Genomic DNA, 25,631 nt, shown 5'->3' with positions numbered 1-25,631 from the left:
CTCAAGCTGTTAAAATGTCTTCTGTGGAAAGTAAGGCAAAGGAGCAGGAGGAATATATTTGTTAAATTACATATAACCAGTAATATATATTAAAAATCTATCTTTATTAGGTTACTGGAGGTTGTTGGGTTTAAAGCACAAGGGTGAATCGATCAACTGCTGCGCCAGCAATTGAAGTCTCCCGTTTGAATGGGAGGCTGAAAAATTTTAACTGATTTTCATACAAAATATCCATCCATCACCCTACCACGCCTGGAAAGGCTCCATTTCCAGAGCAGTTTTCTGTAAAAAAACGTTTCATTGACAGTCGAATGAATAAATAACCAAATCGCTTCAAAGCCCCCAAAGGAGCAGTTCTTTGAAGAAGGCATTTTAGATGTCAGCATCCTCCCCGCTCCTAAAATTCCTTATAATCTTCCCATACTGACCAAAGATCTGTTTTGCACGAGAGGAGCTTTGCACAGACAAAAAACCTTCCAGACGGCCCTAATTAAGTTCTGCTTGGTCCTGATGAAGCACATTGCTAGAGCTGGATCTTTAAAGCCCGTGTATGTGCTCCAGTTGTGCTCCAGTTGAACTGGAGGGGAAACACCCTCCGAGGGCTGGTGAGCCCTGATTGCTTTTGGAAGCCCTCGCAGGTGATATATATTGATTATTGACATCGCATCCTGCTCTTTCCCAGGGGACACGTGGGACCAGTTTATCCTTTTTCTGCTGGATGGGAGTTGGAAAGTCTGGGAGTGTTAATTTTAAACTCAGTTTATTCCACCTCCCCACCCCCCCTTGAAGATTTTTAAATAATTTAGCTGGAATTTATTTTCAAGGTCACTTATGCACAGTGCTGTGAGTAATCTGCCCTGGCTGGCTGGATAACTTTGGGTGTCATTTATCATTTCCCCTCGTCTTTTATTTATAGAGCTGATTATAGAAGTGCATCCAGAGCCAAGGGCTCCCTTGAAGTCAATGAGGTTGTGCCAGTTTACACCCGCGGAGGAGGCGAGGGAGACGGCATGACCCCAACACGTTTCAAGAAGGACTCGATGAAGGACTCGAGCCTTCTTCTGCAGGGAAAGGGCATGGCAGGAGGTGGACAACATCCAGCATCACCTGGCTGTGAGCACGTGCCTAACCCTTAACGAAGCGTAGGGGATTTAGACCTGTGTCCGTGCGCTTTTTGAATACAGGTATGCCCAGGCAAGCCTGGACCCGGGCTCAGAAGAGACGTAAAGGCACTCGCTGCGCGGGTAAGACTGAGGTGAGGGTGCCCCAGGAGCCTGGAGATGCTGCAAGAAATTGCCATCTTCCTGACATCGTTTTCATCAGGGTCCTGGCAAGCTTGAGGGCATCTGGGATAAGCAATGGGAGGCTATTTTGTGTGGGACGAGGTAAAGAGATTCCTAGATGTCAGGCTGGCATGGAGACCCCTGCCCCTTAGCAAACACCCCCAAAACCTGGCTGTTGCCCACACCTCTTCCTTCCCTGTGAAACCGCTGCGTTTCTTGGGAAGAAAACCATTTCCTGTGGAGAACGCTGGTCTGCTGTGGAGCGACAAAGGCACAGAAAGTATTTTGGACTGGAGGTTTAAGGGAGGTTTCTTGGAAGAAAGCACTTTTTCTCCTGCTGCTCCCCTGACGTAAGCCGGGAGGGCTCGCTGCGTTTTTTCCCCCCACTTAACATCATTGGAGTTGTCACTTACAAGCCCGTGCCTTGGAAGGTCCCAGCGCTGCGCAGTCCCAGACCCAGCTCCATCCCACCTGCGGGTTATTCGGGTCTCCGGGTGCCCCAGCGATGCCCCCTTACTCTTCACACCCGTCCTACAGCTCGAAAAACATGAGCTGTTGAGCGCAGGCAGATGGGAAAACAGCAGCAGGAGGGTGGTCAGTTGGTGTCTTTAACACCTGCGGAGGCTTCAGCCTGGAGGACGGGTGGAGGCATGAACACCTTGTGCCATTCCTGGGTGGAAGGGAGGATGGAGCGTGCCTGAGATCACGGCACGGCCATCTCCCAACAAGTCCTGCTTGCCATGCAGGCGTCACTCCAACACATCATAATTTTTGCCATGGGCTTAAGCCACCGGCAGGTCTTTTTACAGTCTTCTCCATCACCCCTGAAACTACCTGAGGCTGAGATTGAGCAGTCCTCTTCAGAGAATAATCTTAAAAGGCAGAGGAAGGTCTCCCAGATGATGAGAGATCATTGTCTCCCAGATGATGGGAGATCATCATCTCCCAGATGATGTCTGTCCAAAAAAAAAAGAAGAAAAAAAGCTGGGCAGATGCCTCCTCCAGCACTTCTGGTGGTGGCAATCATGGGAGCCCATGGGCTGCTCCAATGGGGCCAGCGACAGCCCTGATGCAAATCTGAGGGGCAGCTCACCCAGCCCACGTTCCCCAAGCACCAAAACCTCATTCGCCTCAAACGAGCCCGCCAAGGTGCTTGTTTTTGCAGCGGACCAGCGGTGCCTCAGTTGACTCCTCCCTGGGGTTGGCATGGTTGCCCGTTCCTCCACATCTGCCAGCAAGGTTAAGGGTTTATTAAGTCCTTGGGAGCTCAGCCTGCAGATGAGTGCTGGGCTAGGCTTAGTCCAAGCCTGAGGCTGAGTTAGACACGGGTCAGAAATCCCCAGGAGGTAAGGCAAGAAGATGGCTATGTGTTTAGGTATCAATGAAAAAGCGTCATCGATGCTGCCTCTCCCCGTTGCTGTGAGTCCCGGTCCCCTCCGGACCGCATCAGGCCCTAAGCACGGCAGGAATGCCTCGGCTTGCACCGACCGCGAGATGTTTCGACCCTGATGTCAGTCCCCGGTGTAAAGGCAGAGCACGGCCGGGGGGCTGAGCTCACTTGCGTCCCGTCAACCGAAGGCGAGGCGGCCAAGTGAAGGAAATAATTGCCTTGTTTTCCAGCTCTGCAGGCGAGGGGACTGTGCGTAAAGGAGGACTGTAAGGGCTGACACCGATGCCTCTGACCGGCTCCCCCAGGAAAGCTGCCAAGAGCTCAGCTGAAGAAAATACGTGTTGTATCTCAGTGTGAGGAAAAAAAAAAATGGATTTAGTCACCGAGGAGCCCTCACTTCAGACTTAAATTCAGCCCCTTCTTCATCAGGAGTCAGAAAATGTACTGAGTCTTTAACAGGGCTGACACACCGGCTCCTTTTGGGGATGGACGGACACACGGACACTAATCACCTGCTGTGCATCCTCCTGCTAGTCCTGGCTCTCTGTGCAAATGTGGGCACCTCTGGGTGTACCCATGTAGGGCTTGTGTCCGGGTGAGGCGTGCCCTTTGGGACGCAATGTCCCGGGCATCCCCTCATTGCACCGGGGAGGGGTCCTGCTGCCCCTAGACCTGTCCTGCTGCTTACTGGCACCAAAGGACAATGTTTCCCCTCCTCCTGCTCGTTGGGACCTCCTCAGTCCACCTTAAACACTAACCACACGTAGGTATAAAACCTCACAGAGCAGGCGGCTGAGCACAAAACTGGAAATACAATTGCAAAAAAACCCTCCATAACCATATACCAAAAAAAAAAAAAAAAATCTAAATATACCCGAAACCTCTCTCCACTTGGAGCTGTCTCCTGAAGTTTCTCTGAGTCGCATCTGCCTGTCCCCGAGTGCTGCCTACCTGAACCGACCCCATCCCTGGGTTTCTGTCCCCTGCTTCTCCTTAGCACTTACTGAAGGTAAATAAAGCCTGGAGCCCCCTCCTGCCGTCTCCCTTCTCCTCTGGCTCCGTGCCCGTCCTGCAGGGCGGGGAAGCTGCGGACGGAGCCCCTTTTTGTGTGCCCGTGTTGTGGTTTAACCCCAGCCGGCATCTAAGCCCCATGCAGCCGCTCGCTCACTCCCCCCCGGTGGGATGGGGGAGAGAATTGGAAGAGGAAAAGAGAGAAAACTCGTGGGCTGAGATAAAGACAGTTTAACAGGGAAAGCAAAAGCCGCGCACGCAAGCAAAGCAAAACAAGGAATTCATTCACTCCCTCCCATGGGCAGGCAGGTGTTCAGCCATCTCCAGGACAGCAGGGCTCCATCACACATAACGGTGACTTGGGAAGGCAAGCACCATCACTCCGAATGTGTCCCCTTCCTTCTTCTTCCCCAGCTCTATATATACGGAGCATGATGCCATATGGTATGGAATAGCCCTTTGGGCAGTTGGGGTCAGCTGTCCTGGCTGTGCCCCCTCCCAGCTTCTTCTGCACCTGGCAGAGCATGGGGAGCTGAAAAGTCCTTGACCAGTGCAGCAACAACTAAAGCATCCCTGTGTTATCAACACTGTTTTCAGCACAAATCCAAAACATAGCCCCGTACCAGCCACTGTGAAGAAAATTAACTCTATCCCAGCTGAAACCAGGACAGCCCGGCTCTCCTCGGCTGTGCAGAGCTGACTTTCAGCCCAGCCATCAGACAGACTGCAGCAAAAGAGCCAACTCCGTAGGAATTTGCAAGCCGTTATCTCATGAAGGGTTGTTTTGCCCCGCTCCCTTTTAAAAACAGAGAGCGCACGTGGCATTTAACGAAACACACGGCTGGCTTGGTGCTCGGACCGCTCTGTCCCCGCCGTCCCCCCACACACATGGGCTTGCAGCAGTGTTGGTGGTTCACGACCTCGCAGATGGTCTGGGTAAGCATGGTCTAGGGAAGCAGGAGGGATGGATGGATGGATGGATGGATGGATGGATGGTGGATGGATGGATGGTGGATGGAGTAAATACTCCAGGTCCTCCGGCCTCACACACACCGCTAGCCAAGCATTCGGTACTCCATGAATCTGGAGGGGAAAAAAGGGCTTCATCTCTTGAGGACTTCTAGGTGAAGCAACCAGCCACCACACTGCAGCTTTATTTTACGTGAAGGCAAGAGTTTCAGCCGGGATGTTTCACACCTGCATTGAGAGTCATCAGTGTCCAGACGCTGGAAGAGACTCCAGCAAGGGCAGAGGAGGAGGTGAAGGTACTTACGTGGTCCTGGAGACCATCAGGTTCATGGATGGGAGCCTCCTCTGGTTTTCTTCTCCCCTCTCCCATTGCCGTTGAGCTTGTGCTCCCATACCAAGCACGTCCAACTGCAGCCAGGCAAAGATCTATCCTCAGGCCAGATGTCCAGGGCTTCCCAGCCTGACCCTTGGCCGTGCAGAGCAGCCCTCCGCGCTGGCTCCAGGGCAGGCGTGCTAAGACGAAACCACCCGCCCCGCACTCTCCCTGCAGTCCCCCAGGCAGGACCCGGTGTTCCCCGGACGGCATGTTCCCTGGGTCAGGGTCATCCCTGGTTTGTCCCAATCTGGCCCAGATTCGCGAGGCAGGTCCAGAAAGAGGGGCCAGCACGGGAAGCAGCTGAGCAGGCTTGTTTCCAGACCGGTGCAGCTGGGGAAAGTTTATTTTGCTAAGCTGCTACTGTCCCAAGGCTATTAAAGGCACGCTTGGTGCATTAGCCCCTATTTAAGCCATGCTGGTGAAACGCAGGATGGGCCAAACATCACGGGAGGAAATGCTTTTTGGTTTTTTGGGTTTTTTTTTTTTTTTTTGCTAAGCAAGCCTTAAAAAGATGCACTGCCCTGAGGGCTGCTGCACCTGAAGACACCCATCACCCGCGTCCTCACCACGGATCCCAGGACCCCGAGCAGCCGACTGCGGGGGCTGTGCCCCGCTGCGTGGAAGGCTTGGCCCCACGTCTCCGGGAAGGGGCAGCCCCACGAGTGCCGCGCTGGGGAATTCGTGGCAGCAGCCTCCCCGGGTGGGATTTCAGCCCCTGGCACCAGCGCGCGCTGGCCTGTGGATTAAAATCATGCATCAGCCTTTAATTAACGTAACTCCATCCCAGCAGGCTCCGGCACATCGGAAACGGCATCCCCTCCCTTCCTGTCCCCTTCCCGCCGAGTGATTTACAGCGGGGCTGAGCAAAACACGATCCGCCCTGGGAAACCCCTTCACGGGCTGCAGCATCCCTCGGGGCTCACAGTGACCCCGGCGGCGGCTGAGACCTTGCAGAGGCATTGCACTCGTGGCACTGCCGAGGAGATGCATTTGTTTGCTTGGCGCTTCCTTATCTGCCGCCGGCAGCAGGAAGCCCCCGGTGCCGGGGCCGCTGCCGTGCGTGGTCTTGTGGCTGCCGTCACAAGCCTCCTGCGTCTTTTTTTTTTTTTTGTGCTTTTAATGGCTGTGTTAGGACGTGCTGGACCGGCTCACCCGTAGCCCAACCCTTTGCGAAATCTACCTTTTCCATTCAAGATTTTATTAGCGGTGTGTATTTATAAACCCTGTGCGTGGGGCTGATGCTGCCTTCATCCAGAGGAACCCTTGGTTCTCTCCTCAAATACGCTCGTACAAACCCTTGGGTACCTTATTAGCTGTGAAAAAGATTCATAACAAAGAGCAGGTATCAGCCCAAAAGGCCAGCCAGATGCCTCCTCTGACAACCCCTGTATTATTTGTGTTTTAATCGGCCTATTTACCAAGCCAAGCCCCTCCTACAGCCTACCCCCGGGTAACACCAGGAGCGAGTGCAACCCCTTATCTCCATGTAGCACGTGCTTTTAATCCTTATTTCTCCAGTATCTGCAAGTGCATGTGTTCTCCTCCCCTCCACCGTTTCAGCTTCTGTATTAGCTAAGGGCTGGACAAAGCGCATCCACCACGACTCTGATCCACAAGCAAACAGCCGGCCGAGGCCAGACGCCGCAGGAGCAGATCCTCAGATGATGGATACCTTTGAACCAGCGTGGTGATGCCGGCAGACGAGCAGATAGATAACAATATTTACGGAGCCACAAGCTTTTGAGAGGAAGAAAATGAATGCTGGGTGACATAATACATCTTAGGCCGCCCGCATCATGCAAGGAACGCAAATCCCTCTGCACAAAAAGCAGCCGTAACCATGAGACAGCAGCCATTCACCCCTCATTTCAAAGGGCGAGCCTAAGAAAAGCCCCTCAGGTAGATATATCCACTGCCAGAAATGGATAGCTGGGTACGTGTAAATACACGCCGGGATTAAAGGTAAGTCTCTGTGCCTACATAGAATAGTTTCATAAATCACTTTGTGTTCTTGTTCTTGCTGCCCTCCGTGTGTCATTCATTGCCTTGTTTTCCTTGTTTCTACACTGGGGCTCCAGCGCCGCCTTTACCAACATAATAATTAGGAAGCCTTTTCTTTGGTGAGAATTTAGAAATATTAAGTATTTTACCATTGCCGTTTCAGTACATAGTATTCCCTTTTTGACTACATTCCTTTAAAAGAAAAAGTCCCAATCAAGCACGGCGGGCGGGTGGGAGGTCCCCAGCCTTCGATCCAGCTGCGGCGGCTGGTGTAACATCCCGGCCCCGTCCGTGCTGCGGGGCAAAAAGGGATTGCAGGAGCTGGCCAGGGCCCAGCTCCAAATGCAACTTTGGAAACAACTCGAGAAACTCCTGTAAATGAAATTCAGGGAAGAGGGCTATGTCTGAGTCAGTCCTGGCAGAGAGAAATCTACCTCTGAATGGGGCTTTTCCCTTGTGTTTTCCTTCTGGCATCCTTCTAATATGACAGCAATTAAAAGCTCTGAAAAATGGATGGAAACAATTTGGAAGAGGTCTCTATTAGATTTGCTCTCATTAGCACTGCAGGCTATTTTTTCAGCTGCTAATTGACAGCTGCCTTCCATATGCAGTGTCAAAAAATAAAAGCCCCGAGGCATTATACCAGGGTAATTTTAACCGGGGCTGTCTCGCCAGGCGTGCGAAGGAGCGCGAGAAGGGAGACAGTCACACGAGCCCACCACGGCCACGCCGATGTCGAGCAGCTCTGATTTTGGGGATGCCGTGCCCTGGCAAAGCAGTGAGATGGGGTGTGCGTGGGGACTTGGGACACGCCAGGTCCTCCCACCGCTTGTGGGACCGTGCTTGGGGGCATCGTGTGTGCCCACAGCAAAGAAGGGATGCTCTCAGCACCCAGAGGGTTTTGGAGCCTGAATATTCAACAGCTGCCATCAGAGCACCAAGCATGGCTCCAAGCATTGGCCTGACTGCCCTGGGGCTGTCAGGGCAAGTTTTATCGTGGTGACAAGGACTGCGACCACTCCCTGGGCTTGCCCTGACTTGGGAAAGCCACGGGTGCCCTCCAAAGCCAAAGGTTTCCACTTACAAAGCAGGCCGAGGAGCAATTGCAAGCCCTGGGCAAGACCTTTGGGCTCCTCTGACCTTGAAGCAGTGGTGTCCCACCTGTCCCCACCACCCTGTGGCCATGAAACCTCCCCCTGCTCTGCCGTGCTTTACCAAAAGTGCTCTACCAGAAGAGTGCCCACCCAGCAGCACCGTACGGTAAGGTAGATAGCTGAAGCAGACCCAGCTTTTTTTGGTCACCTGGAAAGACAAGTGAAATTCTTGTGCTGAAAGTCAAGAGAGGCAGCCAGAAACGTAGTTCTAGCAAGAGAGAGGTGAAAGGAAGCCCACGTTACTAAGCACTGCCACCATTTCTCAACGAGATGAACGAGGAGAGAAAATGGATCATCCCTTTCTGGCATGCCTTTTGCCTGCTGGTGTGCTGTCTGTGGGCGTCACGGATGTTCTTTGCTGTTCCGAGAAAAACACAGGACGACGCTGAACATAGCCAAGAGAGGAATCGCCATAAATTTTCGTGAAGGATGCTTACTTTGCCCTGAAAATCCATATAGGTGGGTTAGCCAGCAGAGCTGGACCTGAAAGGGAGACAGAGGCGCCTGGATGGATGTCCAGACTCTGGGACGCCACACAGTGAGCAAGTGGGTGGTAACGTGAGATGTTTGCTCAGTGGATTTACACAGCAACAGCCTTGGAAATCACTGGAAAGCCAAGAAATGGAAAAAAAATGACTGTATGCCAAGGTGGGCATTTCACTTATTTGTTGTTTAAACCGATCATTCATGAACTGTTGGTTTTGCTTCAGCAAGCGCTTCCCTGGCACCCGACCCAGACTTACTGAGAGTATTTATTGCAAAAGATTTTTACAGAAAGGGCTGAAGATGTTCCCAGATTTCAGCGTGGGAGCTCACACTGAGTGTCTCTTAGACATAAGAGGCTCCTGGACAGCTGAACTTGGACTTCCTTCCTTGGGGCAAGGGTAGCCCAACCATTGGGCATGCCCCACCAGGATGCCTCTGCATCTGGCTGACGTCCCCTCAGCTGGAAACGTTGCTTTGGCTTTTCTTCTAGCTAAACTGCAAAGGTCAACGGTGGTAGGACCAGGGTGGGGAAAGCCATCAGCCGGGGACGGTGCTAATCCAGCCCAGCTCTGGTGATGCCCTAGGAGATATGTCAGTCAGTGTCTTTTCTTCAGAAAGAAGTGAGATTGGTATGGGAAATGCATGCTGAAACACTCCGGCTCGGTGTTAAATAGCTGCTTTCAACTGTGCCTTTGATCTTTGGGAAATTACAGGTCTGACCATAGCTGCTGGCTCCATTAAGCAAATGCCAGCATCACCACGCGTCTCCTATTTCCCCTTTGAGCTTCTAGGTCACCTCCAAAAGGGGAGGGCTCTGTCCCCAGGCTATGGGGTGACCCCCAGTGTCCAAGCCACAGCACCATCACTTGTCCTGGTCCTCTCCAGATGAGGGATGACTAAAGGCAGATGAGCACGTGGAGGTGAGAGGGACACGGACAGTGCACCAGGGACCACCGAGCACCTAAGTCATTGCTCCATCTGCAGCCAACGCATCCTGGGCAAATTCCCTCCTGGATAAGTAATGTTTTCAGGTGCTAGTAGAAGATTATGGGTTTTTTTTTTCACCAGAAACTACACAGAAAATCAGGTCGCTCAGCGCTTCGGCATCTACAAACAGGCACTTTTTCATCCACTTGGAGTGATGTAGGTTAGTTTTCAGGCTCTGAGCGCTCCCTTCTTTTGGCCCTTCAGCACCGATAACCGCAGCCTTTGCCGGTGGGTGGGAAGAGGCCGTCAGCCTGGTGCATGGAGCTGGCTGTGATTTACGGACAGCCCGCTGAGTGTAGATCTCACGTCATTTCAAGTAGGAATATTTTTTTTACTGTCGCTCCACGTTGTAAATTTGTCTTCATGTACCATAATTAACAGCATCGCCTCTCATGGGCAAGGTGATTTACAGGCATGGAAATAGCTGCAGTAAGGTCATCGCTGGGGAATTCGAGGAGAGGCAGCACGGGGCAGGAGAGCAGCCTGGACCGCAGGGGTGGGCGGGCGGCTGCCCACGTGTTGCCCCATGGTGTGCCCAAACAGCCACAATCGAGGACCGTGTCCCACAGCACGGTGAGGAAAGGGCTCGTAAGGCATGGATACAGCCTCTACCACCTCAACATATTATTTTACAGTAGTTATCAGATGGAGAGAATATTACATTAAAGAAATCATTCCTCTGGCATAAGGGAACAACGAAGATTTCCCCGAACTGAGGGCAGGGAGTTATCTGAAACATAAATAACCACTAAGTCTGTCGATGGGTCTGTTTCTATTAAAGAGAAATATGTAAGAGATCAAATTCTGCAGCTAACTTAGCTAATAGTTGGCTGCATCGCTGACATCTCTACATAGGCTCGCCCCTAAATAACCGAGCTTCAGAGCTGGCTGGGAGTAGTTCTGGGCAGGCAAATGCAATTTCTGCAAACTTTGAATTTTCTGCGAGAAACCATTTTGGAGAATCCATTTTCCCTCGGGAGCAAACAACAAAAAAACCCGCAAGCCAAGCAATATTTAATTTCAGCTCAGTTTCCTTGGGATGAAAGCCCAGCAGTTTGAGAAGCTGAACCGAGATGCTAAGTTTCTTCCATTCAGCATTAACCAGAATCTGCAAAAATTCGCTGTGGTGCCATTCATGAACTGCTATTCAGGCTGGGTTCATTGCCCATGATAATTTCCATAGCCCTGTTTACCTGGGGTCCTTGTGGATTAGGATGAACATAGCATAGCCCAGGAATAATCTGAGGTACAGGGGATAGGCAGTCAGGTTTGCAAGCCCTTGTCTGCTACAGCCTGGGGATACAAAGGAGCCCATTAAACCTGAGGCTCCCAACTTCCTAATTGCTAAATGGTACAGAATGACAGGACGTGATGCAAAGAGCCACAAACCGTGGGACTGCTGGGACAGAGACTGTTTTATTGTATTTAACCAGCCCGACAGCCCTGGAAGACTGTCTAGACCAGTTGATGGCAACACTGTAGGAATCATACACTGGTCCAACAGGGCCACAGGCTGCCAAGTAGGAAACTGCTGCTATTTCAAAAGATATAAGGAAGCAGTAACAAGAAGAGGAGCCATAAGACACTTTTTCAAACACGGGTGGCCTCATTCAATGTACGACAGAGTGCATGGGATGTCACCCCTGTGTACTGGTCTATATGGATTAGCTCAATGGATCTAGGACGCGAGTTCTTGGTCATCTGGATGTTCTGGTGTAACTTCCCACATGGACACTTTTATCCTGGTACTCAAATACCTATTTTCATGCAGATGATCTCAGTTTGGAGGAGTTTAAAATAAATCTCTATTCCTATCCTGGAATGAGCATTCCCCTGTGGGACTCCACTCATACGATCAGTCTGGGTTAGCTACCAGCGTAACAGAGAAAAGAGGTCTGCTTTTGGCAAGGAAAACATGCTACGCTGATTCATAGCCCAGGGAGCATCCCTGGGTGCCCAGCACAGATATAAGGTAACATGCCTGTTTTAATTGCTGCTTGTTTCCCTATCACCCACTGCAAAACCAAGCTCAGGTCCGCACTTGACCTATCAGTCGCTCAGGTTTAACTCTCTAAAACACAGAAAAAGCGCTCTCCCTTCTAGTTTATATCCCTAATGCACGAGACAGAGGTCCTGCCTGCTCTCTGGAAAAGACTGCTCCATTAACAGCATTTGCTGAAGAAGTGATCAGAGAGGATTTTGCGTCGAGAGCAGCTTTTTCCATCCATGCCAAAAGAAACCTCACTAACTAGCCCACAGCACAGCCCCTGCCTGCTTAGTACTAACTAGCAGTCAGCAAGCTATACATTAAATAGCCACCAACCACCCCCAGGAGCCCCGTCACCCTAAGCATGTGTTGCAAGGTCCCTAAAAACTCTGCCAGTAGAAAAGTACCCTCACCTGGTCAAGCCCCAGCTCAGGCCAGCATCCTGCCTAGCATTTTTTGGTAAAGCAAATGGGAGAAAAATCCAGTGGAAAACTACTGCTCCGAGCTCACTCTACCCACCTACTTACTTACATCTATCTATCCATCTGTCCATCCATCCTTGCTTGCTCCCCCAACCAGCCAGCCTACCTGCCCAGCCAGGCTTTTGTAGGCAGCTGCAGCTGCCTGGTTGGCTCTGCCCAGCCCTGCCTTCACGCAGAGCACCTGGGTGAGGTGCAGACACCTCTGCCCTTGCTGCTGTAAGAGGGTTTGCTCAGTCAGACAGCCACCTAAGAGCCCTGCTCATGCCAGAGTTTCTACAGGACAGCTATCGCTGCTCTCCCAGGGGCTTGTTTGGCAGGCTTACGCTCAAGCACGCTCGCAACGGTCTTTTTGGTGCTTTTGACGCTGCGTTCTGCTCCATGAACCAAAGTCCTTTCGTGGCCACCGAGAGATTGGTCAGCTGGAGAGATGAAGCAAGGATGTCCCTGCTCGTGGGGGTCCCATCACGCTCAGAGGCCACAGTCACAGCAGTGTCGCTGACCCACTGGCTTTGTTGCATCTACTGTCACTACTGCGAAATGCACACGTTGGAAGAATATTTCTTCCTTTAATAAATAATAATTCAACAGCCACGAGGCTGTCCTGGTGCTCTGAAAAGCTGGACTTCCCCTTTGGCTCTCTATCCAGCTGCCACCTTTTCCCTCAATGCCTGTCCTCCCATACAGCTCTCTTGACCCCACCGTCTTCGCGTTGGCCACGCTCAGTTCTGCAGAGAGGCTGCGGGCTGGTACCACCCTGGTGTACCCAACGCGCAGTGTGATCGAACACGCAGCCGCAACGGGGCTTGATCAGTAACAGGCCGGTCCTATTTGCCACCCCAGCTGCTCATTCCGACACAGCACACACCAAGCAGCTGCTCAAAAAGCAGTAATGGAAATCCTCTAGTCACCTCCCTCCCATCTCCCCTATGAGTCAAGTAGCGCTCACCACCACATTGCAGGCTTGCATCTTCCAACAGCCAGCGGAGAGAAATCGGACCTGAATCTCCTGATGGTGATAGATCAGAAAGGGGTTTGGAGCTCTTTGTTTCCCAAGCATGATGATGACGATGATGTTTTCTTCATTATCCCTCCAAGACTTTGGGGACTGGGTCTGTGAAGGCTAATGCACCAGGCTTCTCAGGCAGGGGAGTTTGAAAGGACGACTTCGTTGGGCTTTTTGTAATTCTCAAACCATGAAGCATTGCAGGACATGCCAAGGCATTTGCAACAACACATGATAACTGGGCGTAGCCTGAAGATTTTACTAGCGCTCCCTCGGCACAGCTAGCATTAGTCAGTGCTGCCAGCATGCGAATAAGTCTTGTGGCCTTGGCTCACATTTTTGCAGAAACCACCTACTATCAAATCGCTGCATCTGCATTGTTAGCTCTGCTTGTACAGATTTCCTCTCTAACTGGGAAATGTGGGGGAGGAGAACTGGAAGGTAACCCCACTTCCCTGCATTTTCAGACTTCCTTACAGAAAAAGCAGAATTTCCCAAGACAGAGATTTCTGACCAGGAAAGTGAGGGTTTCCCATGGAAATTTCCACGAGAAAATCCCTAGTTTTCTGGTGTGCGTTAATGGAAAAGCTGTTGTGGAAGAGGATGATGCGTTTTCTCCGGCTCAAGTAGGTCAACGGGCAGCGGGAGACGGACTGGGCTCTGGCCACGACTCCGCTGCTGGGTGACCTTGGAGAATCACTACCACATTGCGTTCCCATCTGCGAGATGGGGATAAGAAAGTGTCATACAAGAGCTTGCTGGGTTATTAATAGAGGCCTCTGGCTGGGATTTTGAAACAGCCCAAGGGGTTGAGAAGCCCATTTATTCTTTACAATTGAAAGCAGGCAAGTGACTCAGATTTCCTTGACACTTTTGAGCATTAAAGTTAGGAAAAAGTGCTCTCAAAAGCATTTGTCTTGAGGGAAGCAAGCCTACGAATATGTGACTTTCTTTTTTCCAAATACAAATGAGAGCAAATTACCAATGAAGCTGAAATATTTGGTTTGACTTTTACACTAAAAAACATCAGACAGAAATCTGAGCATCAACTGCGCTGCATGTTATAGTCGCGGTAGAAAAACAGCCAATGCAGTGGTCAAAAGGAAACATTTTGACTATACGGGATGGAAATGTTTCCATAATTTCCTGTTGAAACTGTAGGTGAAATTTATACAGCCTCCCAAAATGTTTGGATTTCATTAAATTGCCATTTTTGGCCAGATCCAAGGGTAGCAGCAGTGTGGGTTTGGTTTGAACATCTACTAGATACGAAGGAGTTTCTCCAGCATTGCTATAAATGACTCCTAGGTCGACTGGTAAAACCCTGGTTAGAAAGGGGGTGACAAAGATGCCACGGGAAGGTCGTGGCAGGGTCTTGTTTGGGATCAGGACCGGAGCAGGGCAGGATTTTGTCCTGGATCAGGATGAAATCCTGACCACATCCCCAACAAGGACCAGGGGAAAACCACCGGACGGCACCTCGTGCAAGGGGCCGCGCTCTGGGATGGGATACTCTAATGCAGATTTCTAATTGTGCATTTCCCATTCAGGCCAGCTAAAATCCAGAGGGAGTAGAGCGCACGTAACGTGCAGTAGCAAAGCAACGTGAAAAGGGAGATTGCAGTTTGGGGGAGCGGATGAAAGCGAAGCAAAAGGAACGTCAAATTTCTTGGTGTTTTATCCGTATCCTGAAAATATTCGATCCCATGTAGGGGCAGGAGAATGTGCTGTATAATCTTCCTTTTCAGTTCCGTTTTTAATGGTGAAATGGATACATCTTGTTTTCATTCTGACCTTTACAAAATCTGATATGGCTCTACGACTTCATTAAAACGACATTTGGAAACAAACAAATTACAGACTCGACCAAAACCTTTGTGAGCTGATTTTTCTCCTGGAAAGTTTTCGTTTTGACAAAAGGGAGTTTACCACGGAGGAGGGGGGGGGGAAATCATTCCCTTGGAAAGCATTCGACCACTTCTTGTTTTCCTCAGCTCTGCGTTTACTGCAATCTCAGACACGGCAGCAACAGGGTGCTGGGATGCCAGGATTATACTTTCGGGTCACTGCTGTGTTGACCCCTTATCTCACCCGCAGACCTGCGTCCCTGCTGCCCTAGCTGTGAAGACGGTCTTGAACCTAGGCTGGGTGCAATAACACTTCACCCACGTTTTCAGGCGTGTGTTCAGCAGATGTGCTGCTGTTTCCTACCCAAAACCCCACGACTAAGTGGAATTCAAGGTAAACATTTCCTTCCAGCCAGAACGGGCAGCGGTGATAATTGGTTCTCGCCTGAGATCATTTTTCTTCTGCAGGCCATTGGGCTGATGTATTGGAAACCCTAAAAAAAGACGAGGGAGAAGAGGAGACCAAGAGCTCCATTTGCTATCGTTAGAGAAGCCAAACTGGGATGGATTACTTTCGCTTGGATGCAACATAATTAAAAGGAATTTGTGAAAGAGACACACACGGGGAAATTCCTAACAACATAAAAGGGAGGAAGGGATGGCTCATAAAAGAGTGATTCCCTCTGTTTTTTTTGGCAGCCCAGCCAAGCTCCCTAAACGCAAGGTTGTAAAAGGACTCCACGCTGAGCAGAAGACAATAACGAGCAGGTGTTATGGAAAATGACCCTTCCCTGAGCAAACAGATTTGATATTCCTGCCATCTTGCTGCATCCTTCATCTGCTTCTTAAATCTGTTTTCAATGAGCAGACGCAGCCTTAACCTCGAGTCCAACAAACGCCGCGCTCAGCTGCAGTGTTTTCGCAGGGGAGCTCGCGTCTCGGTGCCTGCACCGCACCGCCGGGCACCGCACCAAGGACCTCTACCACCGCGGCTTGGCCCACCGCCTGGGACATCCATCCAGCAGTCCACGCTCCAGGCAAGGGAAGCTTTGCAGCTGAGTCTGCACCAAAATCAGTAACTTATACCCCAAAAAAGGATGAGTGGGGCTTGAATCCTCCGGCTCTCATAAACACCTCAAAGCTTACGAGGATTGCCGTTATTATATTTAATAGGGACCGTACCAGCACCAAAAAGTCAGAAATAATATTTTCCTGCCCTGTGTCAATGTAAGGCGAGTTTAAAAATGCTGGGGTTTCTCCTATGAGGAGGCAGCTGACCTCAGGCAGAGGTTGGTTTGGAACGTGCAAAATGTGGAACTAGTCTTAGGCTTAATTTGACTAAACTCAAACTCTAGGTGCCCAATAGTCAGGTTTGGTTTTTACTCTTCAATCCAGTATCACTGCGCAACATAATTCAGTATCAGAAAAAAAGCAAGGAGGAGGTGGGATACGCCGTCGTGGCAGAGCTATGCAAAACTCAGTTATATTCAGCCATAGCAGTGAATGGAAATCTTCATAATCTAATTCAGTTTTTTCTTATTCCTGCGTTTCCGTGTTTTTAAGCAAAAATACCAAAAAATGTAACTGCAATTGGAATCCAGAAAAAGGAAGACCAGCCAAAATTAGCAAGTTTGGCCTGGATTCACGCTGCTACTCTGTTTTCCAACAGTTTCTCCTGAAAACCACAAATTAGCAAGACACGACTCGAAAACACACTCCGCAGACGGGATCCCGGTGGCAGCGATGTTCGTGCAGCCCGGGGGTGAGCTTTGCAGCAGAAGCTGGAGCGGAGCAGCCCAGCGGGCTGATTTCGAGTGTGTCCAGTCCCAGAGGTCGGGGAGTTTTGCTTCCAGCTTTCCTCCCCGCCTGTGCCAGCGCTGCCCAGGGCAATAACCTAAACCAGAGGGAGGAATCCTCTCCCCCTTCCTTAGCTTGCTCCGGCGCTGTGTTTTGTTCCACTGCTGCATAGACAAGAATTGACTTTTTATTGTTATTATTTTGATTGCATTCGAGGACTTTGAAAAGCTCTTCATCCCGTGCCTTTAGGATGTTCTTGTCTGCCGCTGAGCTCCTCGTAAAGGAGGACAAAACCCTTGGACCGGATGGGAAGTCCTTGATTATTTAAAATGGGAGTTATGTGACATATGGGTGGAATTTGCCTGGAAAAAAAAATGGGATTTAATGGAAAAAAAATTGTGTGGGGAGGGGGGAAGGCTCGAATAAGCCCGGCATTGCTCCAGAACTGGGTTTCTCAGAAGCTCCCAGAACTGGCCTAAGCCTGCTGCAATTGGTGACAGCCCAGCTATCAGCATCACTGGGCGCAGAGTCAAGCCAAGGCTGAATGCTTCACTTCTCATTTTTCTGGGTTGGGTTTCCATCCACTTCCTACTCAGCCTGGGCTGCTTATTGTTTCCCTGAGGTCCGTGGAGGATTTCTCGTACATGTGCAACATCCCTCGTTCTACAGCTGAGCAGCAGAAACAACAATAATAACAAAAAACCAACCACTAAACCCAACAGCGAAGCACTTCTTGGAGAAATTTGCTCATCTGCTGAAATAAAAGCATTCCCCCAAGGTGGGATGATGAAACTTTGACAGAGCCCTGGCAGGTTCCTGCCCAAATGGCCTGGTGGCACTTGCCCAGCAGCCAAGAAGGGGAGATGCCAGCTCCCCTCCTGGAGACCCCGCATGTCACGAGCTCCACGGCTGCCCATCCGAGGAGATCTGGGGACTGCACCCGATCTGGGCACTGCGAAGCAATTTAAACTCTTTTTTAGCTATTGTGCTTCAAAGGTTGGTTCTGGTTTGGGTTCAGCTGTGTTGGCCGTGATCCTCTTTGAGTTCAGTTTCCGTTTATGGGGGAAAAACCCAGCGGTTCAGTCTGCATTTGCTCTGACGCGTTGCATCGATTTTAGTTTCTGCATAAGCAGGAAATCACGGTGCAGCAGAGTTGAACACGGCTGCTTGGGTATTCCCCACCACGACTGCGCCACGCTCAAAACCCCTCCCGCCTCAGGTGCTTTTGCAGGAAACAGCCCTAATCCTGCCTGCATTTATTTGACACAGTGGCTTAGATGGCACCAAAGTCAGGTTTAAGCATGTGCTTAAGTGTACTTGAGTTAAAACAACAAAAAAAGATGCTGTGCAAGGACTATGCACTTCAGGTCCTGTCATTCCTGGGAGTTTATGTGCTGACAAAGGTTAAATCGATGAAAAATAAACCGTCAGGCCATTGAATCTAGAACAAAACAATGAAAGCACCTACAAATTAGAGCAGGGAAGAATTTGGACAGAAACAGCAATGGTAATTGCGGTCAGCTTGGCTAAAGCACCCAGATGTAATGACTTTTTTTTTTTTTTCCTTGTAAAAAGCAACCGATATTCTGAATTTGCTTTTAACTCAAATGGGTAAGAATCGTGTACAGGTTTGAAGCAATGAGATGGTTTCACTATGACTAATCTTTTTAAAAAAACAGGGAAAATATTGTTCAAATAAACTAAAAGGCTATAGCGAACCTTCAGACAAAGTTGAAATGAATCTGTCAGAAACGTTCTCTTTGGCTCCCAGAAGCCAGGGAAATGGGGAAATTTGGAGTTTGGAACACAAGTTGAATTATTAGCCCAAGGTAAGTGGTTAACGAGTGCTAAATATACATGTCAGTGAAAGATATACAAACTGAAAGTGGCACTTCTCTTCTCAGAGATTAGGTAGGGCAGGAATAGCCATAAATGAAATCTATCAAGCTGCCCTTCGGGACAGATTAGTGACATAAAACCCACCAAACTGGAGTCGTGGTCCCATTGCTTTTCCTATTCCTGCCTCCCCTCCATCCCCCTGCACCCACGGCCATCAGGCCAGCCCTGCCCTACACCCACCCAGGGCTGAGACCCCCTTCTGACGGCTTCTCCGCTCCCCGTCTGTGTTTTAAGAGGGGCGAGGCGTGGGTTGGAAACACGCACCGTCTCTCATCGAATATCCCAGCCGCCGTGATGCCACCTCCTCTGAACTGCGATTTATTTGCGGAGGAGGACGGGGGATTCCTCGGTCGCAGTGTTTAAACCAGAGCTGCCAACCAGCCTTTCGCTTCGGCTCGCTTGGCCCATTAGACTAAACAGGTTAGGGCTTGGCTGAAAGACGTCGCCCGCGCCAGATGATTTATCATCGTCTGCAGAGCCCAGGGAATACAGGTCCCCCCCAGCACAAGCACAGCTCCCATTTGAAGCCCCGTGCAGGGTAAGGGGTAGAAGAACCTCAGGCGTTGTTTATTCTGGATGTCATGCAATAGTAATAAATAAGGCCAAGAAGCAGCACGTGTTAGCGCTGAGTCAGCTTTGGACGCCAGCAAAATAGATGACCTCAGAGCTGGAGGGGACCTCACGGGGGGGCTCTGCTGGTTTCTCCGGGGCGGGACATCACGGCAGCCCCCCAGGACCCTGCCCACCGAAGCCGTGGCCGCAGCCTCCAGGGACGTAAAACCCACAGTCACAAGAGCCTCGCCGGGAATGGGACCAAACACGGATCGGAGGGTGCTGGATCTGGGGACGCTGATTTCTGCCTGTTGCTGTCTGGCATCTTTTCTGCATTTGATTTTCAATGTCCTCTGATGGACGTGGTGAAAAACGCCGTGCCTGTGAGCACTTCCCAAGCTAGACAGGATACCCTCACCGTTCAGGGAAGGGCTTTTCCCTTTGCCTTCCAGCCCTTGAGATGTTCAGTCCGAGGATGAGAGCCTATTTGTACTACCAACTCCTTTTAAACAGAAAGGGGTATGGGACCTAAAAAGGGAAAACCACTATTTACAGGCAGAAAATTATGATAGTGGAAATTTTCTAGCAGCAATCGTTTTGATGGGAAGTGCCTGGCTGCTTCCATTTCTACTTCAGGCTCATGCTGAAACATGGTATCTCAAAGTGCCTGAGATTTTAAGATGATCAGGGCTAGCAAAGTGCAGATTATTGACTGTAGTAAGCAAGATGGGAAACAGATCTGCCTGAAAGGGGGTTTTCCAGCTCAGTTTTGAAACTGATTTTCGAGCTCTTTCAAAACTTGTGCAAGCTTTCAAATAAAAGAATCGAAAAACAGAACGTTTTCCAACCAAAAAAATTACATCAAGCCATCAAATGAGAGGGGCTGGGAGGCTGAGGGCTGGGAGAGGGTGGCACCAAGCACCGCTTGTCCACCTGCACGAGTACGCAGCCTGTCGAGCTTTGCCAGATCATCACGGAAACTTTATCTTGCTGGAAGGGAAAGCCTCCAAAGAAACGCTTCCTCACCAAAGCACAAAGCTGTCGCTGTTGGGAAATGGTATGGAAAAGCCTCCCCTGTGCATTAGAGGTTTAGGAAAGAGAGGGTGGAACCAAGGATTCTTTACCACCCAGGCTGGGAGAGACCTTTGGCACTCCGTGTCCCAGCTCTGGTAGTACGGATGGAAATAGGAGCGAGGAGTCAAAGCACAGCGATTTGACTTTCTCCTGCTTTATTTAAAGAGCAAGCATGTCTAGGAGCAGCCTAGGAAGGTTTCTTTTCTTTTCTTTTTTTTTTTTTTTTTTAAAAGATGTGGGTGAGGAGTAGTGTTACTCACCCTGGGTAACTTAACACGGAAGGGACGCACTGGAAAGAGGAGAAGAGCACATCTGGCAGGGGGGAACCACAAAACGCCCATCCCTCCACCCTGGCTGACTTCGCTGCACAGTAAACCTCCCTCTCTTTTTCAGAAAACCCTATTTACAAACCTGCTGCGGGACGTCACACGTCATTTATTATGTTTACACGAAGGAAGGGGAGTGGAAAGGGACCTGCCAGCACATTGCCGTTGCAGCGAGCATCCATCCCTCACCGTCTACGCTACAACGCGTTGTCTTGCCCACGACCACGGGGCTGGGATGCCCCAGGCTGTGCACGGGGGTCAGAGCTGGGGGCACGCAGAGCCCGGGCGGTGGCGGGCGATCCCACAGCAGCGACGGGGAGCCCAGCAGCATTGCCTTCCCGCGGCGTGGTTCGACATCACGCCGTGCCAGGTACGGAGCAAGAGATATGATCAAAACCCACCTCACGCTCCCGCCACGTGTTCTCTTTTTTCCCCCATTAAATAGGATTTTGACATTATTATAGTTCTCCTACTAGAGCGAGAGTCTTTCGCAGAGAAACCAGATGTGCTTAGAGTTTAAAAACAAACATGAGCCGAGAGCCTGAACTTTTCATTTATGGAAGGTTTTCTTCCAATTAAATTAGTCCGTATTTTCCTGCTCTCCCCTCCAGGCTGAGGACCCCCGGTCTCAGGCTCTGCGTAAACTGCGGCTGTAAGCTCAGCGAAGGGGGGCAGGCAGCCGTCCTAATGGCGAAGGGAAGTAAAGGGTGAGAGACGGGAAATGTTACCCTGGTTTGGAGCTGGGGGGATTCGCAGATGGGTAGGATTCACGAACGAGCTTCAGGGCGCAAGTAGCTACTTGCCTCCCCTGTAAGCGCCTGGGCTCCCACGTCATCCCGAGGGGGTGACACTGGGTGCCTTTCAAAGGCTGCAGGGTAGGGAGACGGGTGATTCAGGGCCATCGGCTTGAGCTGACGGGGGGCTATGCAGGCTTCAGGTGCTGGAGGAGCGTGTCTTAAGCTGGCTGCTGAGAAACGGCATCCCTGCCTGCTTCCCTGCCTCTTCCCCAGAGCTTCAGCCGTTTGGGGACCCGTCTGTCCTCAAGGGACCACCGCAGCAGGAAGGGGCAGAGAGGCAGGGGATGCACCTCCCCACGCGGCCAGCAGAAGCGACTGTAACACGGCCGCGTGCTCAGCCTGGTTGATGTTTCCTAGCAGAGGGAACAAGAGTTTACGCCACGTCCGTCACAGGCTTTTTGGTCACTAAAGTAGGGGTCCCCCCCCACGTTGGCTGAATTAAAGCATCACGGCTGTGCTGCTATCACTACGCCACGCTGAATAAGGCTCAAGGTCTGCAAAGATGCCTGGGCTGCAACACCGATCTGAGCCCAGCTCTCCCGAGGTCCACTGTGGTGGCTCCAATTTATCTTCTCGTTCTCTGTCCCTCTGCTCCGTGCCACCCAGCCTGGGAAACCACTCCTCGGAGCAGCCCTATGATCACCAGTGCCACCGACCAGCTTCCTCGCATCTCTCTGGGCTCACATCTCACTCAGTCTTGTCACACCCCATGCTGGGTCCTCTCCTTGGGAGTGCTCACCCAAACATGCACCCAGCCACCACGTCCACTAAAGGACATTTTGTAATCAGTAATGAACAGCTCCGCACTGAACCACTGATGGTGACCAGCCCTGGAACCTCTCCTTGCCTTGCAGACAATGTGGCTGCAGCAAGCAGAGCAAGGCACGCATGGGAACCGGTGGAGGCGAGGGCAGAAAGCATGCGGACCTTTCATCTTTGGAGAGGCTGAATTTCCTCCTTAGCCTTAACTTGGCCCCTCAGCCGTTCTGGTGGAGACTGCCATCGCAAACAACGTGCTCTGTTTTCCTGACCAGGATCCGAGTGAGAGTCAAAATCCCCTTCATTAGCAGGCTGAGTTTTCTCCTCCTTTTTTCAGGAAAGAAAAAAGAAAAGGAGCCCAAGGGCAGACCATGACAAACTGAGTCTCCTCCGCCTCTCTTCCAAATCCTCCAGAGATATTATTTCATCCTCATCATGATATAGAAATAATATTTATCTCAGCTGCAGCCAATATAGAGCATCTGTAGCGTGGCGCGCGTGTGTGTGTCTGTCACACATCTGGATGCCTGGGATAACGGAGATGAGTTCAAACATGGCCCTGTAACATGAGTCTAGAAGGAACTGCTGGCCATCACCCAAGGTAAATGGCCAGGACTGTCCATATGCGGAGGGAAGGCGGTGGTCGCACACTCATCTAACTACGCTCACGCCACGCTTGCCAAAGCAAACGGGCTGCTTTGACCCCGACTGAGATTCCCAGCACAAGCCTCTTCAAGCAAGCCACGGCGAATCTTGAATTATCCCAAAATACAAAGAAAGCCCCAAGAAACCATGCTTCACGCTGAACGTCGGACAGTTGTAGCCTCATTTGTACCTCGTCCTTCCTGAAGATACTCATGTTTTCTGTAGCAGATTTGAAAAGAACAAAATCCTTAAGATGAGAAACACTACACAACTCTGCAAACGTGGTTTTTTTCCAGGAAATGAGAGGTACTCGTTGGGTTGGGGGAAGAAATTACATACCGTAGTCTATCAATGCTGGTCAATGCTGTTTTCATCAGAAAGTTTTCTACTGGGAAACGATGTTCTGTGGAGCTACCTTGCTTTTTGAGAGCGTCGTGTCAGTATTGCTTGATTTTATCAGAGTTTACGGGCTTGATTTTATCGGAGTATTTTGGCTTTTCCATTTAAGTTTTGCATAAGCTTAGGTAATTCAAATTAACATAAAAAATGTAATTCGGACAATTTTTAATCAGTGAATGATTTTTTCCTCATTGAAAAAAAATCACTTTGTGGTCAAATTTGATAGTCCATTTTGACAGGAAAGCGAAACAAATTTTCCTTCAAATTCCTTTTCAAATTATGAAAATTTTCATAGAAGACAACATCTGGTTCCCACATGTATCTGATTTTTACCACGATGAAACCTTCAGTATGGTGTCTCTTCACATCACACAAGATTAATTCAAATTGGCTTGGATGGGAACAGTCCGTGAAGGCTAAGAGCTAGATGGGAGAAAAAGCAAAAAGGCAACCAACAGAGTATACTGTTGGCAGAGCTGGTGGATTCCACTGGGAGGTCAGTGTTAGGTCTGATATTTTTTTACATCTTTATTAATGACATGAAAATGCAACACGATATGCCAGTAAAACAAGGAAAAAAAGAGAAAAAAAAAAAAAAAAGCTAGTGAAGCCGATAGCCAAAAAAAAAAGCTATTTCCATGAGGTTACTGGTTAGCCGACACCTGAAATAGCATGGTCCTTTCTGGGCGCCCAACGCTAATTTGGAGGGAGTTCATAGAAGAGCGACAGAGATGGTGGAGACGGAGGTGTTGAACTTGGCTCAAGGAAAGGTTGGAGAGAGTAACGGGCTATGAGCGCTTAAAGAAAATAAACACCCGGGGAGAAATCCTGACCTTGTTGAAGCTGATGTCAAGACTTCCATTGACTTCAGCGGAGCCAGGATTTCACACCACGGAGGACGAGGAATTATTTAGCGGCGGAGAAGGCTACAGGCAGGAAGCATGGGATGAAAATAGAGGAGGCAGACTGCAAGTTCAATATCAAGGGAAAACAAGGCAAGAGATTTCAGTTTTGTTTAAAGGCAACAAAATCCAGAGTGCCAGCTAACTGATGCAGGAAGAGCCAACTGCAGTTTTGTAACCCTCTAATTAAAACAAGGTTAAATAAAACTAGTGTTACATATTCAGCTCTGACGAGAGAGGAAAATTGGATGCTAACAAAAGCGACGCTACACCCCCTGCAGCCAAACTCCCAACTGTAGCAAGAGACGGCATCTCCCCAGTCCAAGCACAGATGGTTTTATATGGGAAATGTAAATAAGACGTTACCATCTGGTTAATGCAACGCGCATCTAACCTAGATTTGACTACGTGTCCCCAGATGTAAACATTTAAAAATACATTTTTTTTAAAATTCATTTTTTAAGGTTTTCATCCAGAATGCCCATGGAGGAAGAATTCCCATTGACATCAAAAGTGTTGAACAGAACCAAAAAATGTCCTGTCTGTCCTATAAATTATGAATTTATATTAAATCTCACCGCTATCTGTGCCGAAATATAACCAGGCTCTACTGCCAGAATGTATAGTACACTGCTCAATATCTGATGAAATCTAGAGGCTACTGGCGAAGCTGGCTTCCGAAATGTAGAGCATATGTAAAAAATAAGGCATGAGGCAAGCTATTTTCAGAAAATGGTAACTTTGCTGGGAAAGTCTGCTTTGGAGATGGAATCTATTTATGCATTTGAGTTGAAATTGTCAACCAGTTGTTTGGTATAAAGGGAAACACATTCCTGGAGAAGTGGAAACACTGTTGGTTATTTTTTCAAAAGTCTTTTTTCCTCCCAAGCTGACAAACTATTAAAATAAAACTCAAAAGGACTAACTAACCCTAACGTCAAAGGAAAATGATTTACTCCAGGTTGCACGGAAAGTTTTGAGTGACTCACTTAAAGGAAAGGTTTTTGTCTTTCTCCTTTTCTTGCAAAGAAACCCAGGAATTTCCAGTTTGGCTTGGCCACCTACCCAGGTGGTCCACGACATCCATCTCTCCAGTGAACACTAACTTCAGCTCTGCCAACACCTCCTACAGTTCTCCCCACCAAGAGAGGGTTTTACTCATGATTATCGTTAGAATAAATGACTGAGATGAACGATAGGAAACCATTTAGATCAAGGAAAATGGGCATAACCCATTTCAGCATAACCCTCTCCAGTCAGAGGAGAGAGTCCAAGTGACTGCAGGGGGTTAGACTAAGTCTGAGGCAACCAAATAGAAATGAGAAAACACAGCCCCAAACCCCGGCTCTTACCACATCAGCGTACTAGCTGTTGGAGTCTGCTGCCAATTTTTATCTTTATAAAGGGGCTGAGTTAGCAGGAGGACTGCCAGGACGCAAAAGAAGGTAAGATAGCATCGCTCAAAGTCTCCGTGTGCCTGCAAAGAGGAAACACGCTTCAGCAAC

At 49.7% G+C, this 25,631-nt stretch overlaps 1 long non-coding RNA gene across 5 annotated transcripts in view; it reads right to left on the bottom strand.

Annotated features, from left to right (window-relative positions):
* Positions 1-4,264: 4,264 nt before the first annotated feature.
* The window catches only part of LOC142414835 (uncharacterized), a 69,798-nt gene continuing 48,431 nt past the window's right edge, over positions 4,265-25,631 (bottom strand). For 3 of the 5 annotated variants that reach the window (XR_012777229.1, XR_012777233.1, XR_012777232.1), the window contains one exon: positions 19,024-25,603. This is a non-coding gene — a long non-coding RNA (uncharacterized LOC142414835). Of the gene's footprint in view, positions 4,768-19,023; positions 25,604-25,631 lie in introns of those variants that run through there. The other 2 variants (XR_012777230.1, XR_012777231.1) reach the window with 2 other exon arrangements.

The sequence above is a fragment of the Mycteria americana genome, chromosome 9 (genome assembly GCF_035582795.1).
Source record: "Mycteria americana isolate JAX WOST 10 ecotype Jacksonville Zoo and Gardens chromosome 9, USCA_MyAme_1.0, whole genome shotgun sequence".
Classification (NCBI taxonomy): domain Eukaryota; kingdom Metazoa; phylum Chordata; class Aves; order Ciconiiformes; family Ciconiidae; genus Mycteria; species Mycteria americana.
This window is presented reverse-complemented; position numbering and strand designations above follow the sequence as displayed.